The sequence below is a fragment of the Eumetopias jubatus genome, unplaced genomic scaffold (assembly GCF_037043125.1).
Source record: "Eumetopias jubatus isolate StellerSeaLion01/CBP00866 unplaced genomic scaffold, mEumJub1_p1.0 scaffold_7, whole genome shotgun sequence".
NCBI classification, from domain to species: Eukaryota; Metazoa; Chordata; class Mammalia; order Carnivora; family Otariidae; genus Eumetopias; species Eumetopias jubatus.
In genome coordinates, this window is record NW_028274813.1 from 198,936 (window position 1) to 218,141 (window position 19,206).

Sequence of the window (19,206 nt, forward strand, 5' to 3'; positions counted from 1 at the left end):
GTCTCACAGGGCTGACTGGGCATATCAAGACCCCGTATCCATGGGCTATTGCTAAAGGAATGTACACACATTGTGCACATATCTCAAGAACATGCCTTTGCTTACACTGTATATAAAAATGATTTGTGCATCGACCCTGTCTTATTGAATATTGTCATCCCTCTCTTTCCTAATCAAAGGGACACTAGCTCAAGACCCTCAGAATACCTTTGTGCTCTCTGCCAGCTCTCACCTTTGCCTCTGTAAGCAGGATGAGCACCCTCCTTCCACACTTCTACTCCCACTCTTTCAGGACAGGAACCACAGGGCGAGGGTCCCTAGATGAGGTTTAAGGAGAGGACTTTCTGTCCCAGGAGCCCCAGTCCTGAGAGAGGGGGTATCTCCATGGGATTTGAATATGAGGTGTTATAGCTAAGGGCTCACTGCTCCTCCAGGCGAGACTCACCCCCATCCCATGCTGCAGCAGCCTGTGTCACCTCACAGGGGTCAGGACCTTGGTGAAGATACAAGTCTTCCCAAATGCAGCTCCCCACAGTTGAAAAGACAAGCACTGGGTTTAGTGCAGTGACTAGGGCAGTGATTCACCTGTCCCAGCTTAGGCATCCTGTGCTCTACACCACTGCTGTTGACCTTTAATTCCTGTGAATGCTCAGGTCAGGGGCTCCTTCAGGGAAGAAGATTCCTGTCCCAGTCCTAAAGTGGCTTCACTGTCTTCTTGGGCTTTCTCCACAGGGGTTCTGTCTCAGGTCTCCCTGCAGGAGTCTGGTTCTGGGCTGGTGAAACCAGGGAGACCCTTATACTCAACTGCTTCTTCTCTGAGTTCTCATTGAACATTACTGGTGCGGGTGTAACATGGATCCATCAGCCCTGGGGAAGTCACTGGAGTGGATCCCCAAAATGTGTTGGGATGATGTTAAGGATTACAACCTGTCTTTGAAGAGGTGACTCACAATTTCCAAGGACCCCTCCAAACAGCAGGTGATCATGACAATGACCAGCATAGAAACTTCAGACACAACCACATATTACGATGTATGGAGGATACAGACAAACAGTTCAGGTTGTTCCTTCATAAGATCCAGCGCTGGCCCTCCCCTGGGTCCCACTTCTGCAGAACTGGAAATTGTGGGGAGATGGCATTTCCTGCCACGCCTGAGTTTCCTACCGGACCTCACTGTCCCAGAGCACTGTCTTCCTTTCTCTTCTCCTCTGAGAAGACTGCTGTCCCCTGTTAGTGGTGCATGCCACTGTGGTGCTATATGTGTTTATAAACATTCAATATCACCAAGCCCTTTGCATATGGACAGAAACCTTCCATATAAATCAGCCCATTCATGGGCTCCTGCACTGAATGGGGCAGAGTGAAAATTAAGTTAAAAATATGCCTTTAGTGAAACATGTGCCTGATGTTGGAACAGCATTAGGGGATAAGAAATCTAGAAAAATCTACAAAAAATTCTAGAGATAGAGATATAAGCTTATCTTCCATGGAAGAAGATAAATTATAGTGCCCAACATGCAAGAATGAAATGTTTTATGAAATGATAAAACAGCTAAATGTATTCTCATCATGGAGTGTCAGACACTAAGAAGCACAAAATAAGTTTTCAGGGTCTCACATGATAGCTTTGAAGGAAACATCTTGCTTCAATATGCAGTTGAGTGCAGAGAGCTCCAGAGCAATGAGATATATAGAAATCCAAATACCTGGAAAGGTAAATATCTGTTATTGATACAGGAAGCACATCTCTTCAACCTGATGAGAAATTGGGGGAAAAGATACAGCACAGCATCTGTCATGAAATCTCAAGTTCAAGTTTGAGCATGTGAACAGAATTGTCTACAGTTTATGAAAACTACACCATGTAAATGAATTGTCAGATTCTATAAATTTGAAAGCAAACAATAAAATCCTGAGTTACCAGAGATCAATTAGGGAACAAGTCAACGCTGAGCCAATTAGGGAAAAAGTCAACACAAGTCAAAACAAAATAAAACAAAACAAAACAAAGAAACAAACAAAAAATTTTTTGGTAGATTGTAAATCTAGAAACTATTCAAAGGTAACCATAATCATGAAAACAATATGTTATGGTTAAAAGACCAGATACATAAAAATAAATATTATAAATAGATTTTATAAAAATTAAATACTTTTTTTCTGCCCACGTGACAATAAAGATAAGAAAAGACAAGTTATAGACTAAGGGACAATATGCACAAATTGCATAACCAACAAAAGACTTGCCTCCTGAATATGCTAAGAGCCCTCAAAACTTGATGGGTATTAAGGAGGGCATGCACTGCATGGAGCACTGGGTGTTATACAAAAACAATGAATCATGGAACAACACATCAAAAACTAATGATGTATTGCATGGTGACTAACATAACACAATAAAATTAAAAAAATATCAATAGAAAGAAAGGCAACAACCACCTATAAAACAAATAGAGCCTTGTATAGCCATTGCATCCAGGAAGGTATAGAGATGTTAAGTAAGCACAGGAGAAGACACTTCCCACCATGGATTGTCAGGTAAATTCAAATCAAGACCACAATGAGATGCCCTCTGCACTCATCACAATGGCTCAGCCATGAAGGAAGGACTGACCATACCATCCTGGTGAGCATGCAGCACAGCTGGGGCCTCAAACCTTGCAAGTGGGAATGAGCAATGAAACAGCAGCCCTGGAAAACCATTTGGCTGTTTCTTTTGAAATTAAAGATGGATACACAACCTGTGACCAGGAAATCCCACTCCGGAAGAATGAAATCCCATGTTCACACAAAAATGGCGTGTGAATATTTATATTGTCATTATTTCTGTTAGAAGTTAAGAACAACCCAAAAGAAATTGTAAATTAAAGGAATACTCCAAGTAGAAAACATCCATCAATGGAACACTATTCTATAACAAGACACACTATTGAAGCACACGTCCACCCAGGGGAACCTCAAGGACATGACTTTGAGTGAAGGTCTGCACTCAGACCTTCTGGGGTATTCATGTAGCCAGCCCAGGTGACAGTGGTTTGGTTGGGCTTTCATTATCTCTTGCTTCCCCATACCCAGATGCTGAGCTCCTCTGCTTCAGCCTGCATGCTGTCCTACTGTCAACAAGGTCCTCATGTATGGAGTTTCCACAGACTGAACCAACCCACCTCGGGTTCGTCTGAATGGAGAGTTGCTGAGACCAGGGTCTGACATGTGTTCTGACAGCAGCTGTCCCCTGCAGTGTCTCTGTCTCTGCTTCTTTCCTGCAGGTGAACAGGAATAGATTAGGACAACTCCACTGGGTCCATCCATCTCCTGCTATTGCCTCTCCCCACCACCTGAGATCTAGACCTTCCTCAAACTCAGCTGGATATGAAGTCACTTGTACAGGAACAGATTTGGAACTCTGTTTAGTGGGTTGTGCTCACCACGCTGGTTTCCATTGCAGCTACACTACCTGGTTCATCCATCGAGAGCATTCCAGTGTTGCCTGTTCTCCACATCCTCACCAACACTTGGTCCATTCTCATTTTCTTTGGTTTGGTTTTTTCATAGCCTTGGTAAGAGCTATGGGGTGATATCTCACTGGCTTGGTGTTGGATTTATCTGACAATTAGTGATGTTGAACATTGATGGACGTTTGTTTGCATTCTTTTTCTAAGATTTTTTTTTATTTGAGAGAGAGACAGAGATTGCAAAAGTGGGAGAAGGAGCAGAAAGAGAGAGAGAAGCAGATTTCTAGGGGATGGTAGAGCCCAAAGTGAGACTCAATCCCAGGACTCTGAGATCATGACCTGAGGTGATGTCAGATGCTTAATCAATGGAGCCATGCAGGGGACCCCATTTGTTTGTCTTTTATAGAGAAATGGATATAGATGACCTTGGCCCATTTTTTAAAAAAGATTTTATGGAGGGCACATGTTGGGATGAGCACTGGGTGCTATACACAACTAATGAAATGTTGAACACTACAACAAAAACTTATGATGTACTATATGTTGGCTAACTCAACATAATGAAAAACAAAAAAATAAAATAAAAAATTTTAAAATATTTTATTTAAATATTTAGTGAAAAAGAGAGGATGAGCAGAAGAGCAGGGGGATAGGGAGAGAGAAAATCTCCACTGAATTCCTCATGAGCACAGAGCCTGTCATAGGACTCAATCCCAGGACCCTGAGATCATGAACTGAGCAGAAATCAAAAGTTGGACCCATAACTTACTGAGTCACCCAGCTGCCCCATCCTTGGCCCAAATTTTAATCAGGGGATTTGTTTATTGTTATTGACTTTTTCTTAATTTCTTTTGAGGTAAGCAGTCCTTTCTGTACTTTGGATATTAACTCCTTATCAATATATAGTTGAACACACTCCCATTTCATAGTCTGCCTTCTTGCTCTGCTTATATTTGCTTTGCACACTTTCTAGTTTGATGTAGTCCCACTTGTCTGCCTTTGCTTTCGTTGACTGTGATTTTGTTTTTATAGCAAATAAATCATATCTAAGTGAATGACATGTTTTGCCCCTTTGTTTACTTCTAGGTGTTTTAGGGTCAGGTCTATTGCATAAGTTTAATCCATTTTGAGATTTCCTGGATCTGTATATCTGTATGCTATAAGATAAGGACCAAATATCATTATTTTACATCTGGATATCCAACACAGTTTGTTATAGACACTATCCTTTCCCCATTGTGTTTTCTTAGATAACTTGTGGGAAATATGCTGACTGTATATGCCTGTGTTTGCTTCTTGTCACCATAATCCACTACACTGTATATACATCTGATTTTATGCCAGTCATACACCATTGTAGCTAATAAAACTCTGCAATATATTTATAAGGAAGGAAGTATGATGTCCATAGGATTGTTCTTCCTTCTCATGATTGCACTGTCACTGCCTTGTGCTTTGGATATGCGTATGTATAAAGATTTTTTCTATTTCTGTAAAAAGATCATTGGTATTTTTATTGATTCATATAGATTAAAATGATTAGAATAGGAAAAAAAAGAAATAGAGCCTATACATATACAAAAGATCAAGGAGATTGAAATTGGTATTTGGAAAAATAAATGAAATTTAAAAATCATAGGTAGACTAGGGAAATAGGTAAACCACAAATAAATACAATCAGAGTTCAAAGATAAGAAATAACTGACACCAAAGAAATGAAAAGGACCATGAAGAAAATACTAAGATATTTATAGAGCAACACTGGGAAAACAAAGGGCAAATTACAAATTTTCTAGAATTATCAACCACCAATTAAAATTAGAGCAGAGATCAATGAATTAGAAACCAGAAACAAAGTAGATCGGATCAATGAAACTAAAAGTTGGTTTTTTGAAAGAATTAATAAAGTCAATAAATCCCTGGCCAGACTTATCCAAAAGAAAAGAGAAAGGACCCAAATTAATAAGATTATGAATGAAAGGAGGGATCACGACTAACACCAAGGAAATAGAAACAATTATTAGAAATTATTATCAACAACTATATGCCAATAAACTGAGTAATCTGGTTGAAATTGAGGCCTTCCTGGAAATCTATAAGCTGCCAAGGCTGAAACAGGAAGAAATTGACAACCTGAATAGGCCCATAACCAGTATTGAGATTGAAGCAGTGATCAAAAACCTCCCAAAAAACAAGAGTCCAGGGCCTGATGGATTCCCTGGGGAATTCTACCAAACATTCAAAGAAGAAATAATACCTATTCTACTGAAGCTGTTTTGAAAAATAGGAACAGAAGGAAAACTTCCAGACTCATTCTATGAGGCCAGCATTACCTTAATCCCCAAACCAGGCAAAGACCCCATCAAAAAGGAGAATTTCAGATAGATATCCCTAATGAATATGGATTCCAAAATCCTCAACAAAATCCTAGCTAATAGGATCCAACAATACATTAAAAGGATCATCCACCACGACCAAGTGGGATTTATCCCTGGGATGTAAGGGTGGTTCAACATCTGCAAATCAATCAATATGATAGAACACATTAATAAGAGGAGGGAGAAGAACCATATGTTCCTCTCAATTGATGCAGAAAAAACATTTGACAAAATACAACACCCTTTCCTGATTAAAACTCTCAGAGGGTAGGGATAGAGGGACCATTCCTCAAGTTCATAAAATCCATCTATGAAAAACCCACAGCAAATATCATCCTCAATGGGGAAAAGCTGAGAGCCTTTCCCTTAAGATCAGGAACACGTTAAGGATGCCCACTCTTGCCACTGTTGTTCAGCATAGTACTAGAAGTCCTAGCAACAGCAATCAGACAACAAAAAGAAATAAAATGTATTCAAACTGACAAAGAAGTCAAACTACCTCTCTTCACAAATGACATGATACCTTATGGGTAAAACCCAAAAGACTCCACCCCCAAATTACTAGAACTCATCCAGCAATTCAGTAATGTGGCAGGATACAAAATCAATGCACAGAAATCAGTTGCTTTCTTATACACTAACAATGCAACTGTAGAAACAGAAATTAGAGAAATGATTCCATTTACAATAGCACCAAAAACTATAAGATACCTCAGAATACACCTAACCAAAGAGGTAAAGGATCTATACTCTAGGAACTACAGAACACTCATGAAAGAAACTGAAGAAGACACAAAAAGATGGAAAACAATTCCAGGCTCATGGATTGAAAGAATAAACATTGTTAAAATGTCTATGCTACCCATAGCAATCTATACCTTCAATGCCATCCTGATCAAAATTCCAATGACATTTTTCAAAGTGCTGGAACAAACAATCCTAAAATTTGTATGGAATCAGAAAAGACCCCGATTCACCAAGGAAACGTTGAAAAAGAAAAACAAAGCCAGGGGCATCACGTTGCCCGATTTCAAGCTATATTACAAAGCTGTGATCACCAGGACAGCATGGTACTGGCACAAAAACACACATATAGACCAATGGAACAGAATGAAGAGCCCAGATATGGACCCTCAACTCTATAGTCAAATAATCTTTGACAAAGCAGGAAAAAAACATGCAATGGAAAAAAGACAATCTCTTCAATAAATGGTGCTGGGAAAACTGGACAGCCACATGCAGAAGAATGAAACTCAACCATTCTCTAACACCCTACACAAAGATAAACTCAAAATGGATGAAAGACCTCAATGTGAGACAGGAATCCATCAAAATCCTAGAGAAGAACATAGGCAGTAACCTCTTTGACATTGGCCACAGCAACTTCATTCAAGATACATCTCCAAAAGCTAGTGAAACAAAAGCAAAAATGAACTTTTGGGACTTCATCAAGATAAAAAGCTTCTGCACAGCAAAGGAAACAGTCAACAAAACAAAGAGGCAACCCACAGAATGGGAGAAGATATTTGCAAAGGACACTACAGATAAAGGACTGGTATCCAAGATCTAGAAAGAACTTCTCAAACTCAACACCCAAAAAACAAATAATGAAGTCAAAAAATGGTCAGAAGATATGAAAAGGCACTTCTCTGAAGAAGACTTACAAATGGCTAACAGACACATGAAAAAATGTTCATCATCATTAGCCATCAGGGAAATTCAAATCAAAACCACATTGAGATACCACCTTACACCAGTTAGAATGGCAAAAATGGACAGAGAAATCTTTTTATTTTTTAAAAGATTTTATTTATTTGACAGGGAGACACAGTAAGAGAAGGAACACAAGCAGGGGGAGCAGGAGAGGGAGCAGAAGGCTTCCCATCCAGCAGGGAGCCCAATGTGGGGCTCATTCCCAGGACCCTCAGATGATGACCTGAGCTGAAGGCAGACGCTTAGCGACTGAGCCACCCAGGCGCCCCTGAATAAAATCTTTAAAAAAAAATAAATTATTCATGTGTCTCACTACAGTGCCACCTGGCTTGTACTTAATATCACAGCTGCCCTTCTTAACTCATCTGTGTCCACACCTCACGGGCAGCCTGTCCAGATACATTGCCTCCCATGTCCTGCCTGCTTGTGGTACTCCTGATCTCCTGGACCAGGATGGTTCACAGGTGCTGCTGGGCACTCAGGAAGTATGGACAAGTGTCAGCTGGCATTGCCTTACACCTCCCAGTCCTCTGTAGGGAACAAGTCCAAGCCTGAGGATGTCTGTTTACCATGTGATGTCCCCCTACTTTTCACCACCTGGCACCACCCAGGAATTCCAGGACCTGCTTCTGAAGGTAATTCTCAGATGAAGGGAAATTTCATTAGGGATTCACACTACAAATAATTGAGAACAACTGGGCACAATATCAGATTTTAGCTGCATGGAAAGGAGACCTTTCCCTTCACTCTCAGAAGATGGGGCAGAGGTTTATACCAGAGACAAAGACACAAGGATAATTCCTCCCAGGAGAAGAAGTTGACCCTCACTTTATTTAGAGAGGCTACATTTACCATACAATAGAACCTATGAAAATGTAACACCTGAAGGGAAAGACCTCAGATGCTTTAGGACACCAATTAGATGGCAGCAAACTTCTTGTAATGCTTCAGGTGTGGGACCTACTGTGGCATGCCCCTTGGTTCTCATCACAATTAGCCTTGGTGGTAACCATGGGTTCTGCTCTTACATCACAGACGCTGCATCCACCTCCATCTTGTAGGGCTGCCTCCACCTTCCACTGGCTAGTGTCTTACATCATCCAATGAAGGCTAAAGAGTATGAGTACACACCAGGCCCAGGAGTGCTCTCAATGGAAATCACTCCTCTGTGTGTTTTTCATTGCTGTTACCTGCAAAGACACTCTGCCCTTCATGGAGTGTTTGGTTCATCCATGTGTATCCATCAGGGTTCAATTAGAATCTCAGCACCAGAAGGAATCACAGATATTATATAGGAAAGTGCCTGCACTTGGTGGTGAGATTTTCATCCTCCTAAATGTGTGGGGTCTTCAGGGCCCCCTTTCTGCGGGCCCAAGATCCAAAGGACATGACTGCTCTTCTCTGTCCTGAGTTCCAGGTCTGGACTAACCCACATGGTGGTAATATCAAGATCTCTATATTAATCAAACATGGCAAATTCCCTCTGAATACATAAGATATCATCCACAGGTTCAGGAATGAATCAGATGAACACAAGACACACTCCTACTTGCAAATATTGACCATGATACCTCATCACATTGAACTTACACACAGAAACATTCACCAAAACATCAACCTATGGGGAAGCCCAGGTGGCTCAGTGGTTAAGCGTCTGCCTCCGACTCAAGTCATGATCCTGGAGTCCAGGGACTGAGCCCTGAGTCAGGCACCCTGCTCTGTGGGGTGTCTGCTCCTTCCACTCCTGCTGCCCCGTCTCCCCCACCACCTGCTCATGTTTTCTCCCTCAGTCACTCTGTCTCCCTCTAAAATAAATAAATGTAAATAAATAAATCATAAAATCTTTTTAAGAAGTAAACCTATTAAATATTAAAGCAAGTCCAAAATGTACATAAGTATCATCACCTCTAAATCTCCAAATCTGAATATATAGCTCCGGTATAGTGAAATAGTGGGTTGCTTCCATCTGGGGGTAAAAAGCTCTTCATCACAATATTTCTTTCCATAAAATACAACTGCAAGGCAAGTATATGATAGTAGGTACTGACGTTCTTGTTAGAGGAGAGATAAAGTGTAATTTAAAAAGATGTCACCCACGCTAAACAATTTGCATATCCATCTTGACAAACTCCATTAGGTTTCAGAGCCTGAGAATGCTTGTCTCAGACTTCTTTTGGGGCTTGTTGTTCTCTCTGGGATCAACCCTTCCTTTTTGTTAGAAGCTGACACATGTTTGAAGATGAGCATTTTATCAGCCTGTTTCCTGCCTGTGGAATTTGTAAGTCCAGAAATCTTTCATTTTTTTCCCTCTGTTATTAAATAAGATCTTTTGAAACTTGGAAACTGATAAGAACATCTTAATGCAAGATTCCTGCTCACCTCTGAATACAGAAATTTATAGCTGAGTTTTTAAAGACAAGGAGCATACTGAGGGGTGAAAGATGGGAAATGAGTAGGAGGAGACATCCTCTGAAAAGGGGTGTCTGTAGTGCTCATGATGGGAGGGTCTCTTCTTGCATGTTGCATAAATGGGGAAGGCAGAAAAGTAGTCTCTGTATCTCTGCAAGTGTCTGTGACACCAACAGCTACACTAGGACCATCAGGGAGTGTTCATCAACCAGGGGAACTCAGGAATCATGGAGCTCATGATCTAGAACAAAAGGTTGGTTGAGGGCTGGTCTCTACTTAAGGGTTTTCAACTCCTTGCTCTGTAAACTTTCTCCTAAAACAAACACATAAACACTTTGGAAAAACTGTCGAAACACAGATGTGTCTTCCTTTCTGCAAATCAATAATGACAATGTTAATACCCAAATTTGTGATGTACCAGTTAATGGGAAAAATTTAGCTAGTGGGATCATGGCTATAAATTGAGATTAGAAGTACAATGATCTCCATTTCATAGCTGAGGACATTTCCCTAAATAACAGCATCCATTCTGATCTCAGGTGTTCTGAGTTTCATTGTTTGCTAATGATTCTAGCATTTTATTTTTATTAAGGCTTTCCATGGATGTGTACAGAGAATGCCCTTTGGGTTTGTTGAAAACCTGCAGTGTTTCCATCAGCTCAGTGAGTCTCTAGGATTCTCAGTGTCTCCATGTTTCTAAGACAGAAAAAGTGGTCTCCACCCTTCAGTCAATTTGGTAATCTGGAAACTCAGGAAGCCTGCACACCTCACCGCATATGACCAACAGTGACCTGGAGGTGGTTCAGGGGGGCAGGCATATCCCATGGTGGGGAGCATAGGGCCAAACATGGGTTCACGCTTACCTGATGTTGTTCTCTTGGACATCCAGAAAGCCCCTCTGTGCTGCAGTGTGCACCTATCCACCTGTGAAATGGTGATAAATGGGTACCTACATCACAGGTTATTTACAGAGAACAAGACACATGGAGTATGTGAGTGGATATGAGTCAGAGAAACAGCATATATGTGAGTTTCCTGACAAGGATGTCTTGTGTCTTCAGCTGTCCAGTGTGCGGTGCAGTTGGTGGAGTCTGGAGGAGACCTGGTGAAGCCTGGGGGGTTCTTGATACTCTCCTGTGCAACTTCTGGATTCACCTGAAGTAGCTGCTACATGAGCTGGGCCCTCCAGGCTCCAGTCAGTGGGCTGCAGTGGGTCTCAAGTATAGAGGATGATGGAAGTAGCACAAGCTATTTAGATTCTGTGAAGTGATAAGAACACACAGTATCTGCAGTAGAACAGCCTGAACCGAGGACACGGCTGTATAATACTGTGTGAGCAACAGAGTGAGGGGACATCAGTGTACCCAGACACAAACCTTTCTGTAGACTGGAACTGGCCATACAGCGGGTGCACACTATTCACCAGTTATGTCTTCAAACACCACAGGCAGATGCATGTGGATAAAATCTGCAGTTTTCCTGTCAGGGTCTGGGGCTTTCTTTCCATAGAGCAGTTTCCGCCATGGAGCCTCTCTGCACACATGATTCTGTGCTTACCTATTCACTCTCTGACATAAAAAAAAAAAAAAGAGATATCAACTCTACTAACAAGCACAAAAGACAGTGTCACTTGCACCTGCTTGTTTCTGTACCTAAATATCAACGAATTACAAATATCTCCATGCACATCATCTGAACATTTTCAGGAGTCCCAGCTGCACTCACTGTGCCTCACAGGACCACCCAGCTCAGTGTGCAAGCTTGCTAGAACAGCATAAAGTGCATGCTGGCCATGAGGTTACAAAGGCATAAAAAATCCAAGGAAAGTGAATAAAGACCACTGGGACGGTCACTGTCTGGACCTACGCTCATAGCATCAATATTACTGACAGCATGTGAAAGCAGAGAGAAACCCACCAGGACATTGTGTGAATGTGGAGTCTGAAGATCACACACACACACACACACACACACACACACACACACATGAGAGTATAAAAATTTACCACCTGCACTCACTGAAGGGCTTGTGTAGAGGCAATCTCTATAAATTGTCTGCAATCGACCAGGGAACACGTCCTAGTGTCCAGCCAGAGTTGTCATTGGTGAGATCCACAACATCACAGATTTCTGTTAGCCCCACATGAATGTTTTGGTTCCTGGGGATGAGCACCCATAGCAACCCACCCGCACCCACATAAACATAAGCACACCTATTATACTTCATTGCCTGTGGGCAGTGATATCTGCGGGTCTCCATCTAGGTCCACACACACCCTGGAGCCAGGGTGGACACTCACCTCCCTCTGTGCAGATTATTGGCCCAGAGAATACCTTTAAGCATGAGACTCCTTTGGACCTGGATGATGGGGGTGTCCCCTCCCCTCTGCAGTCCCAGAGCAGGTCAGTCCACTCTTCCAGCCCTAGCACAGGGTCCAGATGTAACCTCATAATTGGATCATCCAACTTTTCATGGTCTCCAATTCTTGGGTCAAGCAGGTGATCTATTTATAATTTCATTCACAGTAACAACCTACAGGAGAGCCAGGAGACGAGATCCTGCATCCATGGCTCTGTTCATGAAAATACACAGATAAGCGCTTTTGCAGAGGACTGGTCTAAATCACTGGGTGCAATGGTGAGGACATGAGTTGAGTGGGTGACCTGCCCTTGTCACTCAGGTGTGAAGTGTCAATGCAGGATCAGAGAAGGTGTTAATATGTAAATGTGTCACTCACAGAGAAGGGCTCACCCAGGGGGCTCCCAGGGAGGTGACACTGATTGCAGCGATGATAAAATCTCACAGCTCTGCCATCCTATTACATACTTTACACATGAACATACCTGGTAGTGAAGCTGTATTAGGGGAGTTAAGTCCACTCAGGATCAGTGAGCCAGTGGAGCAGATCTGACCTACCAGAAGCAGTGGACTGAGCAGCTTTGACAAATTTCAACATGATGTGTACCTGTAGCTGCTGTCCCCAAACTTGCACACCCAGGACTTTAAACATGAGAGGATAGAGGAGGTAGGAGCAGAGATGTTCCCTAACAGTGTGGAACCCCTGAGCTTGTGGTGGAGTGTGGTTGAATGTCTAACTTGCATAGGGCAGTTGGTATTAGATCATTATTATGTTTTAGTGGTTTCTGTTTCCTCCTGCAGATGATCACACCCTGTCTTTGTGAGGACTGTGCTGTGGGGTGTGTGTTTCTTCCTGGCTCCACTGGAAAGCTGGGGTTGCCTGGGTGGCAGCCGTGAAGTGTGTCTCTGCTGTGGCCACGAGAGAGTTCAGGTTCCTCCAGTGATCCCCTGTTTCTGTTCCCTGATCGGCATTGTGATCTCCTTGGGCTCTCCCATGTAGAGTCTACTTCCACTCTCTCCAGTGCACTCCACTGCTCCACTCAGGTGGCAATCGTTAATGTGGTGTAAGGGGTGGGGCCACAAGGATGCTCTGACTTGCTGCCCGAGCCTTCTCCTCAGGTGTTCACCAGGAATCTGGCTCTGGGAGAGGCCTGCTCCTGTCCCTGCCCCTCCTCCACCAGCGGTCCAAGTCCAGGTATTCTTGCCCATCTCAGGTACACAGTCATTTCTGTTCTTCGTTGCTCACTCCTGCAACTCCAGTTGTCCCCGGGTGTCCACAACTTCCTGTTTTCCTACCTTTTCCTGGAGATTAAAGCTTTCATTCCATGTGAAAAGGGTGTGTGGTCCTCAACTGAACCCTGGTGGTGACATCTGTTCCTCTCCCAGATCCTATGGGGTTCCACCTGTGACCACAGGATGCTAATTCTGAGGGTTTTCCTCTGCAGATAAATTCTTTATTTCTGTGGTGGATATGGGGGCATGGGTCTCCATGCATTCCTGCTCTGAGTCATCTTCCTCCCATCCTGCCAGGACCACCGGGGGTGGGTGGGTGGTGATTTGTGATTTGTCCCCATCCTACAGGAAAGGGATGCACGAGGACAGTATCAGTTTAGTAATGTAGTCCTGGAGAACTTCACACTATAACACCTTTAGCGCACTTGATGTCAAGAAATCCATTGCATACCATAGCTAAATCTGGTGATAGTTTCTCGTAGGGGTCTGTATTCACAATATGCTAAGGTGCTGGTTCTTAGTCCCCCTGTGAGCACTTTTCTATCACCAGTGTTTAAGTTTGTTGTTTGTCTAATGACCACAATTATCAAATATACTGATTCAAATTTGCTGATCTGCAGCTTGTCATATTTATTTTCTTAGTTCTTGCAACTCCAATCTGAGGCATGACTTTATTGACATACAGAAACATGCAAACAATCCCAAGCCCAATCATCAGCTTAAGAATGGACATATTGTGCTCAATGCCATTTTGGAAACCTGCCCATCATTAAAAACTATGATTTGTGCTACAAACAGAAACACGGTGGTATTGTAGAGGATTTGGTTAAGGAAATGAAAGTACATTTAATACAATTACAGAATTATATATTCTATAAAATTAAAGCCAATCTAAGGTAACTTGAGAAAGATCAATAGTTATGTGGGGACAGAGTGAAGAAGGGAAGATTGGAAGGAGGCATTCTAGGAGAAAAACAGGAAATTGTAGGGAGAATTGATTTGCTCACTCTGGATAAAGTGGATTCTGACACCTGCATTTATCATATCACAGACTCTGCATGCGTTCAGTTCATCCTGTGTCAAATAGACTCACCAAAGCCATTACAGATAATCACAGAGATGACTCTGGCAGAACACAGAGATAGTAAAATGTTAGAGGCTGGAAAATACAGCTGCATGAACCCTGATTCTGTATTTCAGGTAAACTCGAGAACAAGCAAAATCATCCTGTCCCCATTACAGGAGGGGTTCTGCAGGTTGTTCGGGGGAGAAATAATGTCTATTTGGGATGAGCACAGAACAGATCCTGGGGTCACTCTCACCCCATATATGCTCTTGGACACCTTACAAACCCTCTAAAATTCTGGGTGTAGGTTCACATCTCTTACTGGGGTTATATGAAATCTACACCTCAAGATTTCTGTGCATGTGTAAAGAAAGGTAACACATGGAGGCTACCTTTGTGCTCTGGAAAATCATATAATAAAAAAATCATATTTTTCCAAACGCTCTCAAACCACAAAATCACAGCAGTCACACCTGCTCTCATCCCTGACGTCTCAGTCAACCTAGATCTCAAGCTGGCTATACACTTAGATGGTATGCAAATAGGCCCTCCCTCTACTGATTATATCAGCCAAACGACACCCTGCAGCTGATAGAAGAGCCCCAGCCTCGGGATTCCCAGATGTTCCCATTCACTGATCAGGACAGAACACAGACAGCTCACCATGGAGTTTAGGCTGACCTGGGTTTTCCTTGTTGCTGTTTTAAAAGGTAATTTACAGAGAATAAGAGACCTTGAGTATGTGAGTGGATATGAGTGGGAGAAACAAGGGATGTGTGACATTATCCTGACCAGGATGTCTTGTGTCTGCAGGTGTCCAGTCTGAGGTGCAGCTGGTGGAGTCTGGGGGAGACCTGGTGAAACCTGGGGGTCGCTGAGACTCTCCTGTGTAGCCTCTGGATTCACTTTCAACAGCTACTACATGCACTGGGTCTGCCAGGCTCCGGGCAGGAGGCTGCAGTGGGTCACATGGATTAGGTATGATGGAAGTAGCACAAGCTATGCAGACTCTGTGAAGGGTTGATTCACCATCTCCAGAGCCAATGGCAAGAACACACTGTATCTGCAGATGAGCAGCCTGAGAGCTAAGGACACAGCCATGTATTACTGTGCCAGTGACACGGTGAGGGGATGTCAATGTGAGCCCAGACACAAACCTGAGTGTAGAAGGGGATCTGGACCACCAGGGAGTACACAATACTCAGCAATTCTGTCCTTCAGCCCCAGGCCCAGGTGTAGAAGGTGGTTATGGGCAGGTTTCTTCTCAGGTTCTGGGGCTTCCTCTCTAATTATAGCTTTTTCCCCCAAGCAAGAGATGGAAGAACCATGGTCCGGTCACTGTCTTAAACCGTGCTCACAGCATCAATATTATTGACAGACTGGCAAAGCAGAGGGAAACCCACCAGGACATGGTGTGGATGTGGACTCTGAAGATCACACACACACACACACACACACACACACACACACACACACACACACTGATTATAAAACTTTCATCATCCTCACTATGGGAGGAGCGTGTTTGGAGTCAATCTCCTACCTGCATCAAAGGAGGGAGAACACACTGGTTCTTGTTAGATTTCCCATGTGTGTGTTGGGTGGAGAAGAGAGAGGAAAGAAGTTCAAGGAGCTAGCAGGCAATAATCAAGGGATAGAGTATGATGACTAATTCCACTAAACAATATGAAAACTTGGAGAACAAATGAGACAAATGGCCATTCCAAGTAGACAGAGGTCTGAATCCTAGGAAAATGAGATTGATTACAGGGACGCAGCACACATTATGAAATGATCATTGAAGTGGACTGATATCTTACCCAGTGTTTTAGGTGGAATTTGTCCACTCCACAAAGTCACCAGCTGGTACCGAAGGTTCTGTGTTCACTGTGTGCATGTGAAGAACAGAAGTTTCAGTTGGATCCATGAGAGTCCTCATGTTGAGGTGCTCCATGGGAGGAAACTTCCACCTGCAGGGAATAACTAATTGATTCTCCAGTTGCTGATATCAGCTCAAAGTGTATGACCTCTACCATCCCCATGTTGAAACTTAAGGCCAATGTGATGGTAGGAGGAGGTCGGGGCTTAGGGAAGCACAAAGGCCCGGAGGGTGCAGTCTCTTGATGGGATTAGTGCCCTTATAAACCAGGAATGGGAAACTCCTTGCCCCCTGATCCCATGTGAGGGAATGCAAATAGGGCCCTCCTTCTGCTGATTAAAACAGGGAGAGGAGCCCCAGCTTTGGGAAACCCAGGTGTTCCCATTCACTGATCAGGACAGAACACAGACAACTCACCATGGAGTTTAGATGACCTGGGTTTTCCTTGATGTTCTTTTTTTATTGTTATATTAATCACCATACATTACATCATTAGTTTTTGATGTAGTGTTCCATAATTCATTGTACATAACACCCCAAAATATGGAATGCTTCATGAATTTGCGTGTCATCCTTTTGCAGGGGCCGTGCTAATCTTCTCTGTATTGTTCCAATTTTAGTATATGTGCTGCTAGAGCGAGCACTTCCTTGATGTTCTTTTAAAAGGTAATTCATGGAGGACAAAAAAGATTGAGTATGTGAGTGGATATGAAGGAGAGAAACAGTGGGTGTGTGAAAATTTCCTGACCGTATCTTGTGTCTGCAGGTGTCCATTGTGAGGTGCAGCTGGTGGATCTTGGGGGAGACCTGGTGAAATTTAGGGGTCCCTGAGACTCTCCTGGGCAGCCTCTGGATTCACCTTCAGTAGTAATGCCATGAGCTGGGTCTGCCAGGGTACAGGGAAGGGGTTGCAGTGGGTCTCAGTTATTAGATATGATGAAAGTAGCACATACTATGTAGACTCTGTGAAGGGCCGATTCTCCATCTCCAAAGACAACACCAAGAACACGCTGTATCTGCAGATGCATGCCTGAGAACTGAGGACACGGCAGTATATGACTTTGCAAGTGACACAATGAGGGGACATCATTGTGAGCCCAGGCAAAATCTTAACTGTAGAATGGGATCTAGAGCACCAGGGGGTGCACACTACTCACCAATTCTGTCTTTAAGACCCAAGAACAAATGCAGACATATATTATGAACAGGTTTCTTGTCAGGGTCTGGGGCTTGCTCTACATATACAGCAGTTTCTGCCAGGGAGCCTCTCTGAACACTTGATTCTGTGCATAGTTATTCAGACACTGATTTAGAAACTTTTTTTGTAGGCAATCATGTGGTGACAAATTCTACTAAACAATATGAAAATTGCAAAAGACAGATTTGCTTAGACCTGCTTACTATTGTCCCTAAATGCCAATAAATTACAAATATCTCTATGTAATTTAACTTTTCCATTATAGGAGTCCCAGCTGTATGCACTTTGCGTCACAGAACCACCCAGCTCAACATGCAAACTTGTTAGAAGCAGCATAAAGTGCATGCTGGACTTGAAGCTATAGAGCCATCAACAATCCAAAGCAAGAGAGGAAGGATCCATGGTGGCAGTCACTGTCTTGAACCATGCGCACAGCCATGTTAGTGACAGCATGGGAAAGCAGTGAATCCTCCTTCAGCATGTTGTGTGCATGTGTACTCTAATGACCATGGACACACACACACAGAGTGACACATGCACACATACACACACACACAGTGACACATGCACACACACACACACACAAACAGAAACATTTATCACCTTCTTCACCATTGTGTCTATTGAGAACAGGTCAGACTTTTCAGCAAGTCATAACTGCTTGGATAGAACCAGGGAAGGACACTGGCTCAGGGTGTGTGCTGCGGGTCAGTGGTAGGGAGGGGGTCCTGCTCATGGGAGGGACTTGTGTGGAGTCAATGTCCTACCTGCATCAAAGGAGGGAGAACCCGTGGTTCTTGTTGGATTTCCCATGTGTGAGGCAGGAGGAGAACAGAGAGGAATGAAGGTCAACAAGCTAGTCAGCAATAATCAAAAGATATCATGTGGTGACAAATTCTACTACACAATATGAAAATTGCAAGAAGAAAAGAAAGAAATAGCCATTCTGAGTAGAAAATGGTATGAATCCTTGGAAAATTAGAAGAATAATCCATGGAAACCTCACAAGTAAAAAGATAATGATAGAAGTAGACCGAGTTCTACCCAATGTCTGCAGTGGAAGCTGTCCATGCCCCAAGGTCACCAGCTGGTTCTGAAGATCTTGTGTTTGCTGTGTGCATGCAGAGACCAGAAGCTTCTACTGGATTCATGAGAATCCTCAGGTTGAGCTGCTGGATGGGAGGAGCCTTCCACCTGCAGGGACTAACTAATTGATCTTTCAGTTGCTGATATCAGGTCAGTGTGTATAACCTCTCCCATCCCCATGTTGAACCTAATGACAATGGGATGGGAGGAGGAGGGGGGGCCTTAGGGGAGCACTTAGGTCAGGAGGGTGCAGCCTCATAACAGGATTACTGCTCTTTTACACCAGGACTGGGAAAGCTCTCTGCCCCCTGACCCCATGTGAGGTGACAGGGAAAAGACATACTAGGATGTGGCTGCTCTCTGGACACCAAATCTGTCTGCACCTTGACCTGGACTTCCCAGAATCCAGAACTCTGAGAAATGAGTGTCTGT

General features: G+C 43.2%; 1 non-coding gene across 1 annotated transcript; it reads right to left on the minus strand.

Annotated features, from left to right (window-relative positions):
• Positions 1-17,027: 17,027 nt before the first annotated feature.
• Positions 17,028-17,134, minus strand: LOC114202710 (U6 spliceosomal RNA). The gene has a single exon (XR_003607845.1). It is a non-coding gene; the product is annotated as a U6 spliceosomal RNA (small nuclear RNA).
• Positions 17,135-19,206: the final 2,072 nt, after the last annotated feature.